The sequence below is a fragment of the Lampetra planeri genome, chromosome 15 (genome assembly GCF_965212315.1).
Source record: "Lampetra planeri chromosome 15, kcLamPlan1.2.h2, whole genome shotgun sequence".
NCBI classification, from domain to species: Eukaryota; Metazoa; Chordata; class Hyperoartia; order Petromyzontiformes; family Petromyzontidae; genus Lampetra; species Lampetra planeri.
In genome coordinates, this window is record NC_136121.1 from 7,060,639 (window position 1) to 7,081,435 (window position 20,797).

Below are 20,797 nucleotides of genomic sequence, written 5' to 3' on the forward strand. Positions count from 1 at the left end.
AGGAATCAAGGATTTTCTATCGAAGCCACAAGTCAACCATTACTCAGTGGGAGGTCGCTCATTCTCCTTTGCTGCCCTCAAGGTCTGGAACTTCCTTTCCCCACCAGTGAGGTGTGCTGGCGACTCCCTGCCACAGTTCAAGTTCAGGGCTCAAGATCTTCCGTTTTTCTCCAACTGTCTTTGACTGACTCTTTAACAAGTAAACATGCCCACCGTTTCTGTACGCTATTTTGAGATGCGTTCACATTAGACGCTAAATAAGTACAACTTGTATTGCATCTCTGTATAACCCTGTTTAATATTCACTGCTATCCCTGGCACACTGCGATATGTGTCGAGATTGTGGTTTCAATTAAAGTCTTATATTGTAATAACAAGAACACATACGTCAGCAGAAAAAATGTCGCTCAACTCAAATACGAGCCAGGCTTTGCTCCATACGTCTTGCCAAATGATAGCGACCATCCCCGATGAGCACGAGTTCATCTTAGGCAGCAAAATCAATTTATTTTGGATTGACTGATGACGCTAATATCACCAATCAATTTCATTATAAATGAAATTAGCTCTCACATTCATCCGCTTAACATCCATTAGCCTATCTGCATATTCATCGGTCCGCGATGCGCACGCACATCCGTCAAGTCCACATTTCCCATCCACATTCGCATCCATCACAGGCAGCCTGCCGACACAGCCGCGATCGCATCCATCCAAACACTGACGACGATAAAAACAACAACTACAACAACAACAAACAGAATCCGCCTAGGTTGTGGTCAGTTGTGTTCTACACTAAAATGTATACCATTTTCCCGCTCGCTCATGGACGTGCTTACTTACTCAGAGTGCACAGAAGAGCAATGCCTGAACAGCGGCGGCAGCAGCAGCAGCAGATGCGGCGGAGGCAACAGCAGCAGCAGAGGCAGCAGCAGCAGCGGCTCAGATGAAGAGGCAGCACTGGCTGGCACGGTGGCACCTGCAACTGCGTCTCACGGAGACTGCGGGCGCTTGGCTCCGACAGCGGCGTTTCATTGCCGTCGTGTTTACGGAAACGTGCGGGGGGCTTAGGGGAGGGCGGGACGAGCGGTGGGGCGAGGAAAGCTGCTGCTTGGTGATGGTGGTGGTTGTGGTGGTGGGGAGCGGTGTGATTGTGCTGGTGGTGGAGAGGTGGGGGGGGCGGACGGAAAGGAGAGCAGGGATGCGTGGTGGGGGGTTGGGGGGGACGTGTGTGATGGAAATGGGGTCGTCCCAGGAAATAAGTTTGTTCATGCGCTTCCACGGACGTGAGCATTTCACTAACGGAGGAAGAAAAACAACCTGGAGTGGGCCGTCAGCTAAATGGTGCGTGCACAAAGATGAACCGACGTATGGCATCATTAGCCATTCCCGATGTAACGCTGGATGGAAGACACTGCAATACAAGTACACTTTTACCACGAATTTTATAAGGTCATCCACGCTCAGTAGAATGCAGGACAGTTATCGTCAATGTTGAGTGGGTGAAAGGAAATTTCGCATTCATATGGCAGGAACCAGTCTATCCAAAGGGACACAACTGTTGACCTAACAGGTGGTGTTCATTTTGCGAACCCCACAATGATGATGATGATAATGATGATGATGATAATTGATGAGGACTGACGATTCATAATGACGGGGGAATGATGATGATGATGATTTCGATTCAAAGCTTTCGTGACTGCAGGGATTCATCTTCTTGGTTCTTTCGGTAAAGTCACGTAGAACGAAAATAATAAAATAATAAAAATAAAACATTCTAAAATACAATTCTCACGACGTTTCGGCCACAATGGCTGCTTGTGTTGTGGCCGAAACGTCGTGAGAATTGTATTTTATTATGTTTTATTTTTTTATTATTTCCCTTCTACCTGACTTTACCGAAAGAACCAAGAAGATGATGATGATGGTGGGATATGAACTGGTATTCGCACTGCTGTACCAAATGACCAACACCCCAATCCACTCCCCTGCGTCCTTGGTAAAATAAACGTTAAAATAAAAATACACACAAGTACATACATATAAATGTGCACATACTGTATATGCCAAAGAAAACATTACCATTGCCTAATAATGCCCTAGCAACAAATTAATTGATCAATAATAGGTGATGTATGCGTGAACCAAGATTTTTTTGTTAAGTATAAAATTCAATAACATCTGTTTTATTACACACAACTACTTTACAGCAATGGCATTTCCCTTTGTGAAATGTATTCAATAGGCACTTTGTCACATAACCGCCATCCCACGTTATACACCGCAGACTTTTTTTTTTAAAGCCAACGATTACTTCTTTATTTATTTACATATTCAGCATCTGACCTTGGAGCCCAAGTTAAACGGCCTTTAACCGCACGGCAGTAACGGGCATTCAGCCATCTCCGATGCCAAAATGCCCAAGGTAGCATGCGTTGTAGCGCTTAATGGAAACACTCGACAAGAGTTCAGCTAAAGGGGCCTTCCCTCTCGGACAGGAAAGGCTCACAGCTATAAAGAGCAAGAGAGAGAGAGAGAGACGGGAGGAGGGGGCGACGGTGTGACTCAACAGTCATACAGAGGTCAAACCAAAATAACTGGCAAATTAGCACTCTAATTAAATTCCAGCGACCACCGAGCGCACAGGACGTGTCAAAGTGAACGCACCTATCACAAGTGCAGGTGACTCACGGTGTGAGGATGCTCTCCCTATGTAGTGTGAGTGGGTGGCGGTGGGAGAAAAACATTCAAAAATAGGTACGTAATATTGCATGTCTTTTCCGTTGTTTTCATGTTAATTGAGTGAATATTATTTATCAAATAAATGTTTTGGAAAGGGTGATGTCGAGCTGGTAGTCATGACGCCAGAAATGACAAACACTCCCTGCAAGCTGCATTTATGTGTTTGTTCACGCAACCTAATATGTTCCCCTGCTCCATATAATATTACTGCTTTTGCACATCTGCACTGGCGGAGCCAGTGGGGGGGGGGGGGGTGGCACGTGCCCCCCCAATGATCCAATCGAAATCCCTAATTTCGATGGGATCATTGGGCTTTATTAGTAATACATCGGCATTTTGCGACCCCCACTGCCACTGTGTAGCATATTATTACGTGCCAGAGACTCTATGAGATGATAGGGCAATTGTCTGAGTCCATTGGCAATAAGTAACGGCAAAGCGGTTATAAGTGACTCACAGAATTGTGCGCAGTTGCGTAAACAGCACGCGACTTACCTGAAGGCATTCACCTTCAGCGAGCGCGATGCCGATCACACAACGCGGTTCGAATTCGACCCTCGATCGATGGCTGTGCCATCGCCGCACACGCGTCGAATAGAAAGCAAGGGACAAGTCCTTACTCACTAACAACTCCTCGATCATTTGTAATTGCTGGAGGGGTTGCCCCACCCCTACCTGAAAATCCTGTCTCCGCCATTGCACATCTGTGTGATTTTTTTGCGAGAAGTGCTTCATGTAGCATCTGCGATATGCATTTTTAAAAGGTTGCTGCGATGCATAATTTACTATCGCATCGTGTCGTGTGTATTTGCAAGCATTCATCGTTGAAGTGCGCCCACTCAAAAAGATACCTGTTGTCTCGGTGAGTTTTTACCTGAAAATCAATAACTCGTGGCGATGATGATGATCTGCGACACATGCTTTAATATCATACGTGCATATCGATGTATGAGATGCTCTAACAATGCACGGAACACGAAGAAGTATTCCGTATGGCCACTATACGTGCGCGTCAATTTACTAGGCACGAATGTCAATTTACCGACTCGAGTGGAACCTTCGAATATCGCCGTTCATCATTTCCACCGTCGCCAGGATACTTAATTGCCCCACATTTTAACGAGCTCGACAATTCCCGGCCAATCTCGTTTTTCTCTCACACGTATCAATTTTATTGCCCCTAATAGCACAGAATTACCCAGAGATCACCCATTGCTTAGGGCACTGCGTTTATTAATATACGTTACACACACTCAACGTATCACGTGTCGCATATGCTACATACATTGTGGCTCTTGGCGAGTGCCGGTTTTTTTGCGCCCCTTAACACATTTGTGCAGCTGCTGTTTGATGTGGCGAGAGACAGCTGTTGCCCGATGCCCGGCCGCAACTCCAGCGCACGACTCACTCGGCACGATCACAATTAAATTGGAGTTACCGTCTCTGGACTTTTAAGATCAGACCAACAAAAAGAGAGGAGGGGTGAGGGAGGGAGGAAAAACATTCTACCGCCAAATTAACGGGGGGGGGGGGGGAGAGACCCTTACCGTGGAAGAAACCTCAGCCCAGAGAGAAGCCACCGGGGCTCCAACCCTCTTTGGATGTCAGTCACGAAGAAGAAGAAGAACAGCTGATAGGACTCAGAGCTGTAACCGAGCACGGGACGTCATCCACAGCTCTTGAGGCTACGTCGCTCAGCTGCTGCGACAGCATCCACACAGACATGCGCGCACGTGCACGCTATCGCGCTCACAGCCAGACGGAGCCTCGCTCTCGTATCGGCCCTGACGCCGTCTCTCTCCCACCCATCCACAGCGGAAGAGACAGGAGAGGGTGTTCTCTACAGCTGAGCTTGGGCATATGGGGTACAGACTGGCTCGGGCAGCCACACATAAGACAGGCGCACACACACAGACAGACAAACAGACTTACAGATGGACAGCCTTTTGTGCAGTTGCGCTGCAGTATGACATCACCCCCAGCACACTTTCTCGACCAGACAAGAGATACAGGCACATCGCCGTCTCAACAACAACTGCTAAATTATTCACAGGCGCTAAAAAGAAGAGAGCGAAAAAACTCAAGGCACTCAGGTCTGCAAGACTGCTTACCGATGTATTTGACAAAGAACCATCCTTGAAGCTGCACTTGCCAATTAATGCATTATCTGACCGACCAAGTAGCCACCGCGCGGCCAATTGCAATTAGCATATTTATTGCATGGGTGGAGAGGCTGTTGATAATGCGCTGCCTTGGTTACAGCTCGTAGCGAGGCAAAAGCAAAGGGCATATCGAATTGTGCTTGTCAAATTATCAGCGCGGAAAATGCAATGAACCGTAAATCGGGACAGGGAAAAGCTTTTGTTTTATTTTTATAGACTGTACCGTGTGTACAATTTGACGCATCGATTTTCACCGTACCATATTTGTACCCGATATCCATTATTTTTGGCACATCCAAAAAAAAATCTAAATCTAAAATCTTAAAGGTTGACGTTGCTGCAATTAGACGCACACGGCACATCATACGCGAGCCACTTAAATTCTATACGTGTTTTTTTACCAGACGTTTTATCATTTCAGCAGGCTCAGTTAAAGCTGTAAAGTGAGCGGGTAAGTGACGTCCTCTTGTGCGCACACGCGGGACCCTGGCATTGTTTTTTGTTTCTCCCTCTCGGTTTCCTGAGATCGCCAAGTGGGAGCTGTGGGCACAAGGGGGGGGGGGGGGTTCCAGCGCCCCCGCTTCTGATTGACAGCCCGCGGCTAAGGTGTCGTCACTTGTTCCATTGTTCCATCCAGACGTAAAGTCACGTAGATAGAAAAAAAACAAAATAAAAAAATACTAAATAAAAATAATTAATTATAAAAAAACAAAATTAAAATAGTAAAATTAAAATTCTAAATAAAAAAAATGTTAATTTATCTACGTGACTTTACCAAAAGAACCAAGAATATGAATTCCTAGAGTCACGATAGTTTCATGTCAAAATATAAATTATCTTTACAAAAAAATATTTACAGTTCTTTGCCATTCCATTTCTGGATGAAGGCCTCCCCGAAGGCACGCCCGATCGTGAGACTAGTTTGACTTTGGGGGTCACCATGCGGATCCATGTGGGTTCGCGAGAGGGGCGTCCAGGACAGGATTAGATCGTCGTGACTGGGAATCTAACTCAGGTGGCCGAGTTCAGAGCGTGCAGTGGGGAAACCACCGCGCCACCCAAATATATAAGATTTACAATTGTACAGACAAGAATGTATACACGCACACAATGAATAACACCCGATTGTAATTCAACAAAGTAGAGAAATTAGGGTTGTGTTGGTTCTACAGCATAGTTTGTCTGATCTATGGTCAGGAAAGGCTCATTGTTTGACACTAAAATAAACGAGTGGACTTGTTTACACAAACATACATGGAACATGGTTTGTGTTATGCATTTGCAGGCAGTCTCCCATCCAAGTACTGACCGGGCTCACAACTGCTTCATTTCTGCAAGCTGGCAGGAGATCAAAAGCATTTAAGGATATGGGCATCAGCACAAACTGTGTTTAGGACAATATACACACGCTGGCGGGCAGAACACACGTGTGCTAAACAGCACACTAAATATACACATGCAACGCAATGCGTAAATTGTACTCATCATGGTCACATATTTTTATTCAACAAAAATTACATTGGTGGTGTTGCTCAAACGCACACCCGACCACTTTATATTCAACCTGTTGTGCCGTGCTTACTAAACAACACGTGCACGGTGTCGGTTGAGTCTTAGATCAAGATGAGGCTTCACAGACAAGCTTCTCCACTGCACTGCACAAAAAAGTAAAAGTGTAGCCCTGCGATTGAGCGCATCTAGAGCGCACGATGGCCCACTCGTCCATGCTCGCCATCTTCAAAGGGGTGGGAATACCCACGGCTGTACTCCACTCACACGCAACTTGCCGAGTAACTAACTGCGGTGTAAACCACCGATTTGTTTACATTGCCTCTACTTTGCACCCCTGTCGTGTTTCTGCACTGTTTGTCGTTGCAACATTCTGACCCGCCCCCTACTGGATGGACATCTGTGCAAAAGAGCTTTATTGCTCATCGGATTCCTCGAGTATAAATGCAGAGTCGGATGTATACTGTTGGGTGGACAGGGGCCATGGGGGAGGGAGGGAAGTATTTATTCAACTGCTATGCAGGGAGATGGAATGGAGATCCAGCGACCTCGAGATTGCAAACCCTGAGTGCTAACCATGAGACTGCGAGCAAGCATCCTCCAAATTCTCCAAATTCAAACGGAAATTCTGGTGGCGTTCCAGGCGTGGTCAGACCCCCATCCCACCCCACCCCCCCTTATTGAGCTGTTTATTTACAAGAAAGCTGATCCCTTGTTTTCGAAAATCGGCGTTTTGAGCCGGAGCCGCTGTTTCTCTGTTATTGTTGTTCTTTTCTGCCGCTGTTGTTTTTGTCGCAAGCGCACGGGTAACGCATCACTTCCTGTCGCTACGGGCCGCGCTGCATCCATCATCATCCTCCTCCTCCCGCCTCAACAACACCAAACCCCCCTCCACAAAGGTCGTTAAGGACGTCACCGGCGCAATGGCACCGAGGAGAGCATCAATCAGTGCCGCGGCCGGGGCCGAACCGGCACAATTCGGTGAGGGCCATTACCTCGGGCTCACCGCTGACGTCGAACCGACGACGCGGAGAGAGAGAGAGCAGAGCAACGTTTTGCTCCGTCGGTCGCGTTTCTCTTCGATGCGTTTACATCGCATTGGTCAATCTGCAGGTGTGGGTCGTGGTAGTAGCTACGGTAAAAGTGACGCGGCACCAGGACATTGTCTGGTCCGGGTGCAGCACATGCCCAATGCGGGCGGCGGAAGGGACTCAATTCGAGGCAGTCCGAGAAAAGTCGTGCTGGAGAGAGATATTTGGTCTCCTCTTCCACGCTGACCATTGGCCAAATATCTTGGAAGAGGTGAGAGTACCCACACTTAACCCCGCCACGGACGACATGTCGATCGACTGTGCTGTACTCATTAATACTGCTTGGTAGACAGAGGCTGGGGGAGGGAGGGGGGGTAGGTTTAAGAAACTTAAACTAAACTGTTTTTTTTTTATTTAAGCAGGTAAGGCCCACCGAGATATTAAGCTCTTTTTCAGAAGCGACTTGACCGCAAATGATAAGCTCAACTAAGCCGCCCATCGTGTGCAAATTTACAGCAGCCGAATACTCTAAACGCACGTTTCTAAACGCGTAGCAAAAACCGGAGGACCCGGAGAAAAATGCACGCGACCACGGGGAGAGAGAGACACCGCAAACTCCAAATATACAGCAGGCATCAGGCTCGGGATCGAACTCACGACACCAGGGCGAGGAGGTTGACACCTCGAGGCAGTTAACATCTCGCCACCGTGGCCCCCCCATTGTTTCAGCTGCCACGCTCGCAGAAGAAAACGGTGACCTCAGTGTGCTAGCCACTGCACCGTGGCGGCATGCCACCGGTGCATTGATGTTGCGCATTGTGGTCACTGTGGCATGGACATAGCCATGAAAAATTAAGTTGAATGAACCCACTGAACTTTGCAGCAAAGTCATGGGGAAAGAGCACAAAGTACAATATATATATTTTTTAAACATTGCAACCACAAAGGAGAATAGTTAGAAACATTGAAGATAGACCACAGTAGAAATATAATCGCAAAAATACACATCGTCCAGTGTTCTCTGGATTATAAGACTCTACAGAAAGTACGAGGCACCTCAAACTTGTGTCAGGTGTCAATAAAGTTTTAATTTTGGAGCTTTCGTGACTGCAGGAATTATTCTTTGGTTCTTTCGGTAAAGTCACGTATAAAGATAAAATAATAAATTAAATAATAGCATACTACGACGTTTCGATACGTGTTCTCTCTTTGTGTATCTTTATGATGTCTGTCTGCTTATATGTTTGTGTATAGTTTTCTGGTTAGATTGTTGTTGCTATTTCATTTATACCTGATGATGATTGCTTGTGTTGCAATCGAAACGTCGTAGTATGCTATTATTTAATTTATTATTTTATCTTTATACGTGACTTTACCGAAAGAACCAAAGAATAGTCAATAAAGTTATTAAAATCTGGTCACACACAAACAAATCAGATCATGAATCTCACCCCCAACAGTTTCCTTAATAAAGGGGGGGGGGGGGTGGTGAGTCTCGTAGTGCGCTGTAAAACGCGATCTCGCTGGCGTGGAAATCCGCGCTCCGTCGTCACTGCTACCGGTGACTTGGTAGGAGGCGTCCAGTAGAGGGGGTTGCCAAGAGAGCGAAGCTGTTCAAGTGCTGGGTACTGGAGACAAAAAAAACCCTCTCGGGCACAGTGACCCGAACACCGTGAGCTCGCTGTGCTGAGAGCGAGCCGCCGTGTGTTCTATCGTGTGGGAGCCTTTAAAACTGTTCTCCCAATGAGTGGGGGGGAGGGGAGCTCGTGTTCTGCCAGCGTGTGCTCATTTAGTACCGAGTCAACCGAGAGGAGAGACTAGGCAAGGTATTGCCGAGTCAAAAACTGTGGCACGCGGTCCGGTCGAGATTACCAATTGGACCCCCCCAGCTCTCCCCCCCCCTCCTCGCTTACAAGGACACAATGGAGTCAAACCGATCATTTGACCAGCATGCACTTCCACACCAGACGCGAAGCAAACCGCCACCTAATTAATTGGTGATGCTGTTGCGTTGGCACTGGTACCCAAGCAGAAATAGAAAGGAGACAAACCTCAACACACAATGGCACTACCGACTGCACTAATGGGGCCCTGGCAATGCCTATATCTGCGGCTACCAGAGTCCAATCAATTGTCCAATGATGCAGAAACTGTTGGGGAAAACTCCACATTTGGGCAAAACTGCATCCAGTGAGAGCAAACGCTCCAAAGTAACAAGCACAAGTGATTAATTGGACGTGGCAGTACGGATAAAGAGGTTTCATAATAATGATGGAATGCTCAATCCATGTAATGCAATTGCATATCCTTAAACACAATGGATTATAAACACAGCGCTGGCGGCGAGGGTAATGTTGCGACGAGCACACGGATTCCTTCCTGCGTCGGAATTATTCTGCAAGGAAAAGGGTCTCGCCAATGCGCGGCGATACGTGAAGCCTTGATATACACACGTAGCCCCTTGGCTGCATGCGCACTGCATGTACGCATCTTACACAGTTATTAACAGCATGGGCGCACGTGCGTGAACGTTCAAAGGGGAGTCATATTAAGATCTATCTCTGGAATTCAAAGGTTTACCAGAAGGGACAGCTGATACCCAAACCAGGAAACCTTGAATTTACATTCGCTGCATTTTCTTAAGGAAGGCTGCTGGATGCAAGAAAAGGTCGCGTTGATATGCAGAAGCATAAACAAACCCGGAATTCAGAATTCCTAAACAGTGCAGGGAGGTGATCTGACCTAGTGGTCGCGCATTCGCCGCGTGTTGCCTTTGTTCACGGTTCGAAACCACCGGCCGCCCTGATTAATATTGCGGCGTGAACGTTCAAGATCCCGTGACGTCATTCGCAAGAGTAGGCCATTGCGTGCCATCGTCATGGTCCAAATTGGCCACGTTTGACAAAAAATACTCAATTTCAAATATAGGTAGAAAATAAATCAATGCCTCCGACTCCAAAAAAGCTTGGCAGTATCCATATTCTTGGTTCTTTCGGTAAAGTCACGTAGAATGGAAATAATAAAATAATAAAATTAAACATAATAAAATAATTATCACGACGTTTCGGCCACAACGCAAGCAGCCGTCCTCAGGTGAAGACCAGGTCTGTCGGGGAGACAGCGTCTGGCGCCCTTCCCCCCCTTCCAACCCAGCTTAAATATACGCTCCAAGCATGGTGCTGTTTCATTCAGACGCTGTCACCCCGACAGACCTGGTCTTCACCTGAGGACGGCTGCTTGCGTTGTGGCCGAAACGTCGTGAGAATTATTTTATTATGTTTTATATTATTATTTTATTATTTCCATTCTACGTGACTTTACCGAAAGAACCAAGAAGATGAATCCCTGCAGTCACGAAAGCTTTAAATAGAAACTTGGCAGGATCATTTTGAACAAGAGTCGTGAGACTTGGTGAGGCTTTCCGAGGTAGACAAGTGGAGTGATATCAGAGATACAACCAGTGCGCATCTGATATCATCGTGGGAAAATGTGGAATTGAAATCTCTGGTCGCTTTTTCTAAAGAATTGGTGATTTATAGCTGAACTTTCACTGCGGTTCCACATACATAGCACACGCATCGCAGAAGAAACCGCAACCACAGCAGCTCATGGAGCAATCAGCTATCGGGTAACGAAACAGGCAGATGGGTAATTATGAGGCGAGTAATAATTTACCTCCCTGCAAGTTGAACATTATTGATTCATGGTTCAATAATCAATTCTCGTTTCTCTCGCTTCGACTGTCTGTACTGTTTGTCTCGCCTACACTGCCATGATTATAGTCTCCGTGTTTGTCTGTTATATTCATATACTGTCTTGCTTCTCGGTCACCTGTACAATTTGTGTTGTTTGTCTCGTCTCATTCATTCTGCCCTTTAGCCCCAAATTAAAATTAATTAATCGAATTAAAAAAATACTGCAATCCACTCTCAAACGCATCATCCAATCGCATGCACTCCAAGCGTACGAGTCAATGTCAATCGATTCATTGCAAGTTGCCCAGTACGTATTGCCCAATTCCAGAGGCCACTCTCGGAGTGGAAGGCTCCTTATCCTTCGTATGTATATACTGTATGTATGACTTCTTTCGCACCGTACGTAGCCAACCATGCTAATCGGAGGTGCGGAGACAGGACAACAAACTAAACACAAAAAGCAGTTCTAAAGAAATGAGTGTTCAATCGGGAGGATTTAAAAGCGCGTAGATCCAGTGGCTTCCTAATATCGGAAGGAAGAGCGTTCCAGACGGCCGCAGAAGCGCATCTGAAAGCGCCGCAATGATGCTGACGTAGAGCAACGGCTATACTTTTAAATTGAGGAGTTTTGAGCCAGAAAATGATGCTGACCGCACGTAACACGCCAGCGGCCACTGCAGCTGCCACTGTAGAGGCCACAAATACACGGGAGATGTACTCATCCCTTTGCCCACAACAAGCAGTACTGTTAACAGGCTCATGGCCAACATTCCTCCGTGTGTGTGAGCTGTGGCGGCAAGGGGATTCGCCGCTGTGTCATACACGGCGTCTGACTCACGCGGATCTCAATGCACCACCGCAGCATGCAGACTCATCCCCCTTCTCGTGGTTCCCCCTATTTAATAAACAACATCCTCATTGAGAAGGGCAAACTTTTACACCGAGTTAAGCCCTCGTGTGTGTATAGATACAGCTGACCTAAACATAACAGAGCGGGGATGATAATCTCCCAAATATTCTGGTTTGGCCGGAACAGTTCCGGGTTCACAAAGGCTGTGCAAGCGTCCCGAAACGTTTGCAAAAATGCAGATTTTTTCCTCATTAAAAAAAGTTCTGGGCTTGAGTTTGACCCACGATACGGGAAGAGGACAGGGCTATACCCGAGCACTGCATGCAGGCAGATGCGTAGGTGGTGTCAACGTTGGAAAGAGTGAGGCTTACTCTCGGTGTGAGCAGGGGTAGGTGGTGATCGAGTGGAGTGGCGATATAAAACGTGGACACAGCTCGTGAGTGAGTTGGCTACCTGCTCAACAGGTGTCCTGCTTGAGCCTCCCAGACACGTGGTGGTCTCGCGCAGCGTGCCACGCGCACGCCAATCGAGGCAACGCCTCCCCGCACCGCACGACTAGGAAGTCGCTTGCCTTGCCATTTCATAACAGCGGGGCAACGTGCGGTTTCATGAGCGCTACACTCGCGCCATCAGAGAGGCTCTGTCAACACGAAGCGTGGTCCTGTGACATTGGTGGTGGTGGGGTGGGGGAGGGGACTAGAGTAATCTTGTGCGTGTAAAAATACAGCGCACCAATGAGTCATTGTTCCACGACGGTTCCCCAAACACGGACTATCAGTCGGGGGGTGGGGGGGAGAAGAGTTGCACAGTGATTAGCGCACTGGGCTATGAACCCAGTGACCCGAGTTCGATTCCTGGCCAAAGATAAAATCAGTGGACAGGGAGATGTGAACCGGTCCTGCTTGTACCCCCCCCCCGCCCCCTCCCGGCACATTTCAATAACCGGCACTGACCAGCGTGGTGAAGTATGGTCAAGCAACGGCCATAATTGAGGCAGTGCCGAGAGGCTTTTATTCTGAAGTGGATTGACAAAGGGCTGCCGTACTGTGTTGTGATTCATTTTGCAGGATGGGATCGTTGTAACACTCGAGCCTCATAGGCAACAAGTCTTCAACTATAAAACTAGTTTTATTTTACCAGTTAAGGCCCACTTGGCAATATAGCTGTAACAGAAGCGACCTGGCCATAAATGATAGCTCAACGAAGTGGCCTATCTTGTGGAAATGCATAGCAGCCAAAAGCAGCCAAATACTCTAAACGAATGTTTCTAAATGGAGGGGAAAACCAGAGGACCCGGAGACAAATCCACACGATCACGGGGAGAACAAAAATTCAGGCGCCAGGGTCGGGATAGAGCCCACGACCTCCTGTATACCATCTCGCCACCGTGGCGAGTTTGAATGTTCTTCCCCTGTTCTGCATGGGTTTCCTAGGGTTCTCCTAGTAAATAATTAACCCGTAAAAACAAAGTTTTTCACTATAAATCCTTTATATGCGTGGCATCGGTTTTATTTTATTATTAATTTCTGTTTTTCTTGAGTAAAAGTTTCATTTTTATCATATTGGTATTTTAAATTAAATGTGAAAAAAAAATTCCTAAAAAGTGGAAAATAAATTGTCACGCACGAGTCTGTGTGCAAAATGTCAGCTCGATTGGATCACGGGAAGTGGGTTAAAAAACGACCGAAAGATTTGCACGGTCGTAAGCGCGCAAGCAAGCAAGTGAACTTAATAAAGGATTTTAAAAAGGTAACTGGTCTTGGCCAAACATCCCACTGATGAAACATTCGCTGTAAATTAATTATTCAATTGGCATGGCAGCAACATCGCCCCCTACTGCCAAAAATAAAACTAGGCATGACCCCTCCTGAAAAAAAGACGAGACCAATTTACGCTTTTCTGGGTAATTAAGCAAAAACAATTATAGAGGGTATGTCACGTGACAATCATATTCACCAAATTACCTGCGGAGGTTTAACTTTTAGAGGGGGGGCTCTGTGCAAGCGCTGGTTGCTGATGTGTAAACATGGCACCGAGTAATGTACCTGTACATGAACTCCTCTACTTACAAACGAGTTAGGTTCCAGAGGTCTGTTCGTAAGTCGATTTGTTCGTAAGTACAACTTTACTTCTGTCGATTCCAAACATGTTGTACAGCATGTACACTAAAGACGGGGAATGGCTTTAAAAGTTGTACAATCTCCTGCAGATGTAGATGCCACTGGTTCTTAATGTTCTGTAGATGTAGATGCCAATGGTTCTTCACGTTCTGCAGATGTAGATGGCATTACCGCCATCTATTGCGCATTGGTTGAGCATAACGATTCTCGGTCCGAACGGGAAACTGGACATATGCACAGGTTTGTTCGTATCTCTGAAAGTTCGTAAGTCAAATGTTTGTAGTTAGAGGAGTCCCTGTAGAGTAAATATACCAATTAATATTTACCTTGCAGATGCAATGCCACTGGTGCAAAGCAGTGCCAATTGTGCCAGTGGCCAAACGCTGGCTTGAATATAAATTAAACAAAATAACTGAAATGAATTTCTTCTTTTTTTTACCCCCTGTTTAACAGGCTACATAGGATTTTTATTTAAATGCAACAAAATTAATTACATTTTCAAACCATTTTGTATTCAGTGCACACAAGCCAATTCAGCATCAAAACACCGAGCATTTCTCGGGCATTAACAACGCGGGGGTCGAAATAATGTCTCCCGTGGTATTAAATGCAGTTATTTAAAGAGTATTTTATGCACGAGAGCCAACGGTTTTGAATGTCAGCTGGACTTTGGCATTTTGGCTTCTCAGCCACTTGTCCTGTGCTCTCTCCCGTGTCGCGTGGCAGGGCAGCCGTGTAAAATGACATCGCCACCGCACTAGTGACACATGCACAACGATTCTGGTACGGTCTTCACAATGCATCGCCGCTGCACGTCGCGCTTAAGACTTTCTGCAGGCAGAGCTGTCAAGTGCAGAGTGGCGGGCCGGTCTGTGGTTTAGAATCGCTTCCGCTCAACACACACTTTGAATGTTATCCGCCGGAGATTACCATAATCCCCTAAAAAAAACTTAAACCCGCCGCTCTCCAACTAATGTGCAAATTGGCAATTAAGCGCTGGGGTATAGGGAGAGTCCATTGGCTAAAGCGCAGCGAAGCTACTGTATGTCAGTGTCCTATCATTCGGGGCTGTAAACACCGGAAATCAAGCTTCAAGCAGCGATTGCGCCCTGTGGACACAATGGGGACCTGGGAAAACATTCAATCGGATTTTTTTGAAACACTGTACGGCGAAAACGCCGACTGTCCTCACCCGCCAAGCGTAGACGCATCATCGTCCGGCTGCGCCCGTGTGCGAGTAGCGTTACGATGTGCCCGGGCAACACCTCTCAACGTTAACATTTATGGCATGTCTTTGGTACGGGGGGGGGGAATCTGAACGTGTAGTGTATTAAAACGTCGTGTGTCCTCTTGCCTTTGTGTTTATGTATTTGTGCATTTCTTTTGGATGATTTTGTCGTCTCTTCATTTTTCCTCTGTGGCTCGTCTTTGTCTGGTTCGAATCTTGCACCGAGGGATATTTCAGTGGAACGCCATGAAAACACACCATCTGGCTTAGAATGTGTGGTCCTGGCAATGTCGGGGTTGCATATGCGATCAAAGATGTTCAAAGATAATATTGCCGTGGCATGTTCACAGTGCTCCATACACGAAATAAAGCAGCAATGTTCACAGATGTGTGGACAGCAAGTGGAAATGGTGCCATTGGCTACATTTTAGCGCAGAAGAAGTGGCATTTGAGAAAACAAACTGCCGTGAAGAAAGGGGGCTTGAGGGGGCTTGTTTAAATTGTAACCATTGAGATGGCTGCGTTGACTCAGGGGCAGGAGTACCGAGCCAGCACTGCTAAGATTCTGGGTTTGAACCCGGGCTGCTTCCCGTGATTACAACAATATTATAATAAGAATGTCCTTTATTAATCCAGATAAACTTGGACAAGGAAAAGGAATTGATGGCCACAGCATGGTCCCGAAAGACTATAGATAAAAAAAAGTTAAATTTAGGTTTGCAATCAATCTGGCAAAAATACCATGACCGATCTTGTTTTTTTTTTGGGGGGGGGGTGAAGATTTGACTGCTGTGCAGCAAATATACAAGGGAGTGTGGGAAAGTGCAGTGTTCCCAATGTGGTAAAGGAGGTCACACGTTAAGCGATCTCAGAGGTACGCTACTGGAGTTCTGCGATACAACTCTTTGCAGACCGTCCTCTTCGGACAAAGTGAAGCACTTGAGATTCCGATTGAAAATGTTTTCATCTCATGACATGAAGCCGAATCATCATCGTCACCACCAGCCATCAACAAATGCTGGATGAGTCCTCATCCTTAATTAACAGTCCTATCGTGCCACATCATCGCTTTGTCTGCACGGTGGTCATCCCCTTGAGCGTGTTCCCTCCTTTGCCTGATTTTACATCAAAGTCACGTCCGTATGCCATCATCGCTGACGCGTCCTGTCCAAGCCAAGTGACCTTTCTCAAAGGGCAATGTTTCTAATTTACATTGGTTCCCTGAACCACGTGTTCATCTTTTTGACTGTGTAATTCCCAGCATGCCCGTGCTTCTTTGCACACCTCACAGCTTTTTGTCCGTGTTCTTCTTCGAGTCAATGTTTTCAATCCACATGTCAAGGCAGGTACAGTCTGCACCGACTGAACCCGTCCCTTCTTTTGGCAAATTTCTACGTCGCTTATCGTCCACGGGTTAAAAGCGTGTATATAAGCACTCTCTCGTCATGCTTGCACTTGATGTGGTGTAATGGTTAACACACTCACTGGACTTTCAATCCACGTGTTGCTGGTTAAATTCCCCCCTCGAGGCAGTTGAAACAACGGGACAGGCCTCTTAAATGCCCCCCCCCCCTGTTCCCCAAGTGGTGTAAATGGGTTCACCACGACAGAGCGTGTGTGGTGGGTTAATATGCAGGCACTCCCATCTCTTACAAAATGTTTTGTCACTGTGGAATAGCAGGACAAAATATTCTGTAGAGGGGGCTCTCTAGAGCTCCCTCTAGTGGAGGCCCTTTTGCCAGCAGTTGAGTGAGCGAGCTATTGCAGAGCTGCACCTTTATCCATGACCCGAGACTGGACCTTGAGCCGTACACAAAGTTGAGTAAATTCTGAAAACCAAACAAAACTGCCCAAGAAAACAACGTAGAGCCACGTGTCACCCCCAACGCTTGTGCCCACGGCACAGATCAGCAATTAAGGCGAGCTAAGCACACCCCTTCAGCGAATTCCACATCCCAGGAACACAGGTGACGAACGGTGGGAAGTGACCGCCTGCGGATCAGCAGTATGACTGGATGCCCTTTAATGACCACTCCCCGTCAACAGCATTGCGTGTATTTGTTTTTCTCATCGGCGTGTGGGAACGCGTCCTGGTTGGCCAAGGTTGTCATGCGCGATGATACATTGCGGTGTCACTGCAGTGAGCCCGCGTTGGGTATGAGCGGCACACTCTTCGTCATCGGATGTCAGGAATTAAATCCGAAGCTTGATGTGGGAAGGTGCAGCATGATAAGGGCTAAGGTCCCCTCTTCCTGTGTAGCCTTGATCGGACTGGTGGGGCAAGTGCTGTTATAGCGAGTGGCACCGGCGCGGCACACGAGGGGATGGGTGGCCAGCCCCACGTCCGGTCGCATTTGTCTCCCGAGTGGCGATGTTTACACACCGCACACCAGGTACTCATTTGAGGCTGAGTCGACCCAGGACCGGATTAGACAATCGTCACTGGTGTTGGCCGTGAGCGGGAATCAAACTCAGGAGGGCCGGGTTCATAGCGCAGTACGCTAACCGCTACATTACCGCATGTATATATATACACACACAAAGATCCCCCGTATAGCCTTTAACAGGTTGTTGAGACAAGTGCTGTTAGCGAGCACCTATGAAGGCCGCAACGGTATACGAGGGGGTGGGTGGCCAGCACCACGCCTGACCGCCTTTGTCTCCCTAGTGGCGATGTTTACACACCGCACCAGGTACTCATTTGAGGCTGAGTCGACCTAGGGGAGGCCCAGGACCGGTTCAGATGATCGTCACTGGGTGTTGGCCGTGAGCGGGAATCGAAACCGTGTCGCCGGGTTCATAGCGCAGCGCGCTAACCGCTACACTACCGCTCCCCCATAGACACATACACAAAGACACATGCACAAACAGACTTAGACACGGGAAAGCCCTGTTGCGTTCAGCCAGCTGTCCAGTCCACACTGCCCATAACAGCTCTCTGCGGTGTTTCTGTGTTTCTCGGTTTCGAAGTTCAAAGGTGATGGAAAAGTTGAGATGGTCTAATCCCGATTGTTCGCGCAGCAGATATTGACAAAGCTGCGCGGCTTCCATTGCCGAGAGCCAAAGCTCTGGACAAGTGCCACGTAAAACAAACATCTGCGATCGGCCTCTCCAGCGCATTCCTCCCCCGTGCCAGGTGTGGCCAGCAGAGGTAGTTGGAGAGTCGATAACAACCAGTGGTGGACTTTTTAGTGGAAATCAATTGGAAAACGTATCGTTTTGCAACGCAGTACAACAACAAGGCTTTTCAGCGTATATCGTGTCATGTGTGGGTGCAAGCGAGCAAGCGACGGTCTGCATGACTTGAGCACAATTGGGCAGGAGTAGAACAACTTAGCTTTACTGCAAATCACGCACAGAGTACGGCTGGATTTCCCAAACTCCAGTCCTCACGATCCACCACCACGCTCCGTGGTTCCACGTTGACCAATTTACTCCTCGCCATTCATATGATAATTAACTCGTTCAACGCTTCGCGCGCCCGATGATGGTTAAACACGTCCCACGTGACGCGCTAAGCAATTCAAGCCGTCTGCATCACGTGGAACCTGTGGGCGCGCACACACGGAACACGAACACGTGCACACCGAGAGCTCAAGCTTAATTTGAATCGGCTCTATTAACGCTGGCAGCATGAATAAGGACATATTTAACAATCATCTGGCGCGTGTAGCGTGCAATGAGTTCATTTGGATTTGAACGAGGAGGCGTAAATTGGTAAACGCGGAGACGGAGCGCGTTGTGGTGGATCGTGAGTCCTGGAATTTGGGAAACCCCTGGTGTACGGCACATCAGCGCCATCGTGATCGCACTGACTAACATAGCTACTAATTAATCAATTAACTTTACTCCGAGGAGCAATACTCCATTAACGATGGGGTAGTCCGGTTTTACGATACGAAGCATTAGGGGGGGGGATGACAATCACGCACCACACGTGTGTCCTGGGATGATGACAATCGTCAACACCTGCCAAGGGGAATCTGAAGGAGCGCCCTCCGGGTTTTCTCCGCCCCCAAAATTAATGGAGCTCCAAAAGAGCCACCCCCCCACCCCCATCTTTCCCCAGAGCACGTGGCGCGTTCGCTTTGTGCGAGCATTGTTCGGGTGACAAAGCCGTGCCCGCCAGGGCCCGCTTTGTCGCCCACTTGAACAATGCAACTGAATGGCAGCGGACACGTCACGGGGCAGGCAGAGAGGCAGCCCAGACAAGAGTGACAGTTAAGGGCGATAGCGAGGCCACGATGATGATGATAACGCAACCGCCACTCTCGACTGCGCGCGCCATTCCTTGTTTTGAGCACAAAAGGCAATCCGCGGCAGTGTGTGTGTGTGATTGACAGGCGGCGAGGCAGACGGACGCCCGATGGTAGCTTGGCTCGCAGCACGCGCGGAGACCTCGTCACGCGGGCTGCTCGAAACAAATGGAAGGACACGCGCGCGCACAACCCCCATGTTACAGTTGGGTAAAATAATAAAGACCCTAACCCCCCCCCCTCCTCCTCCATCATCAAAGATCTCTCATTCAATGCTCACAGAGACCGCTGAGCTATGTTCCAGATACGTGTTGGCACGACCGCGCGTTCCTTTAAATTGTCCAATTGTTTTATGTTAAAGTAATTTTGCCGAGCACGTGTTCAGGGCAGCCCGCGTCACAAGAGAACGTGGCGGTTTGGCGCGCATGACACTTGTCGACGCCTCAACTATTGACAACACCGCCGTCGCTGCTGCTGCTGCTGCATGTACGACTTGTATGCCGATTTGACCTATAAGAAGCCCAAACACGCAGTCATTACGTATGTGAAACAGTTTGTGTGTGTGTGTGAGCGGTAATGGTTAGCGCGCTGCGCTGTGAACCCGGCGACCCGAGTTCGATTCCCGCTCACGGCCAACACCGGTGACGATTATCTGAACCGGTCCTGGGCCTCCCCTAGGTTGACTCGGGCTCAAATGAGTATCCGGTGCGGTGTGTAAACATCGCCACTCGGGAGATATAGGTGCTCGCTAACAGCACTTGCCCCAAGCGCATGCAAGGCTATACGGGGAATTTTTGTCTTTGTTTTGTTGTATGCGCGCTAATAGACCACGAGTGAATAACGCGTGTTCGCAATGTGATGGGGGCCCTAAGAGTTAGCACGGCGGCAAGTGCCCATCCCAACCAACCCCACCCCGCCGTCCATGGGCTCGCAACACTCTGGCGTGCGTGGATGTGCCCGCGGATGCCCGAAACGTGATGTTTGCGTTCCTGTGGAAGGCCCCGCGACCAACTCCCACCCACATCCGAGGTGGGGTAGTGAGAGAGATACAGTATCGGAAACAAAAAAAAGCAAAACCGAACCCCGAGTGAACTCACCCAGAGCGACGCAGAGGAATTAAACAAAAAAAAACACAAAAAAATGAGAGACTCGACACGATTTGTCACGCGCGCGCGTGTTGGAGGTGGATCGCCGCCGACGA

General features: G+C 48.0%; 1 protein-coding gene across 3 annotated transcripts in view; it reads right to left on the reverse strand.

Moving 5' to 3' along the window:
• GAB1 (GRB2 associated binding protein 1) overlaps window positions 1-20,797 on the reverse strand; it is a 115,013-nt gene that overhangs the window by 46,502 nt on the left and 47,714 nt on the right. The window contains exon 1 of one of the 3 annotated variants that reach the window (XM_078600898.1): window positions 844-1,127. The exons of the other annotated variants lie outside the window; for them this stretch is intronic. The gene's annotated coding sequence lies outside the window, so the exon portion shown is untranslated. Of the gene's footprint in view, window positions 1-843; window positions 1,128-20,797 lie in introns of those variants that run through there. 3 annotated transcript variants of the gene reach the window in all.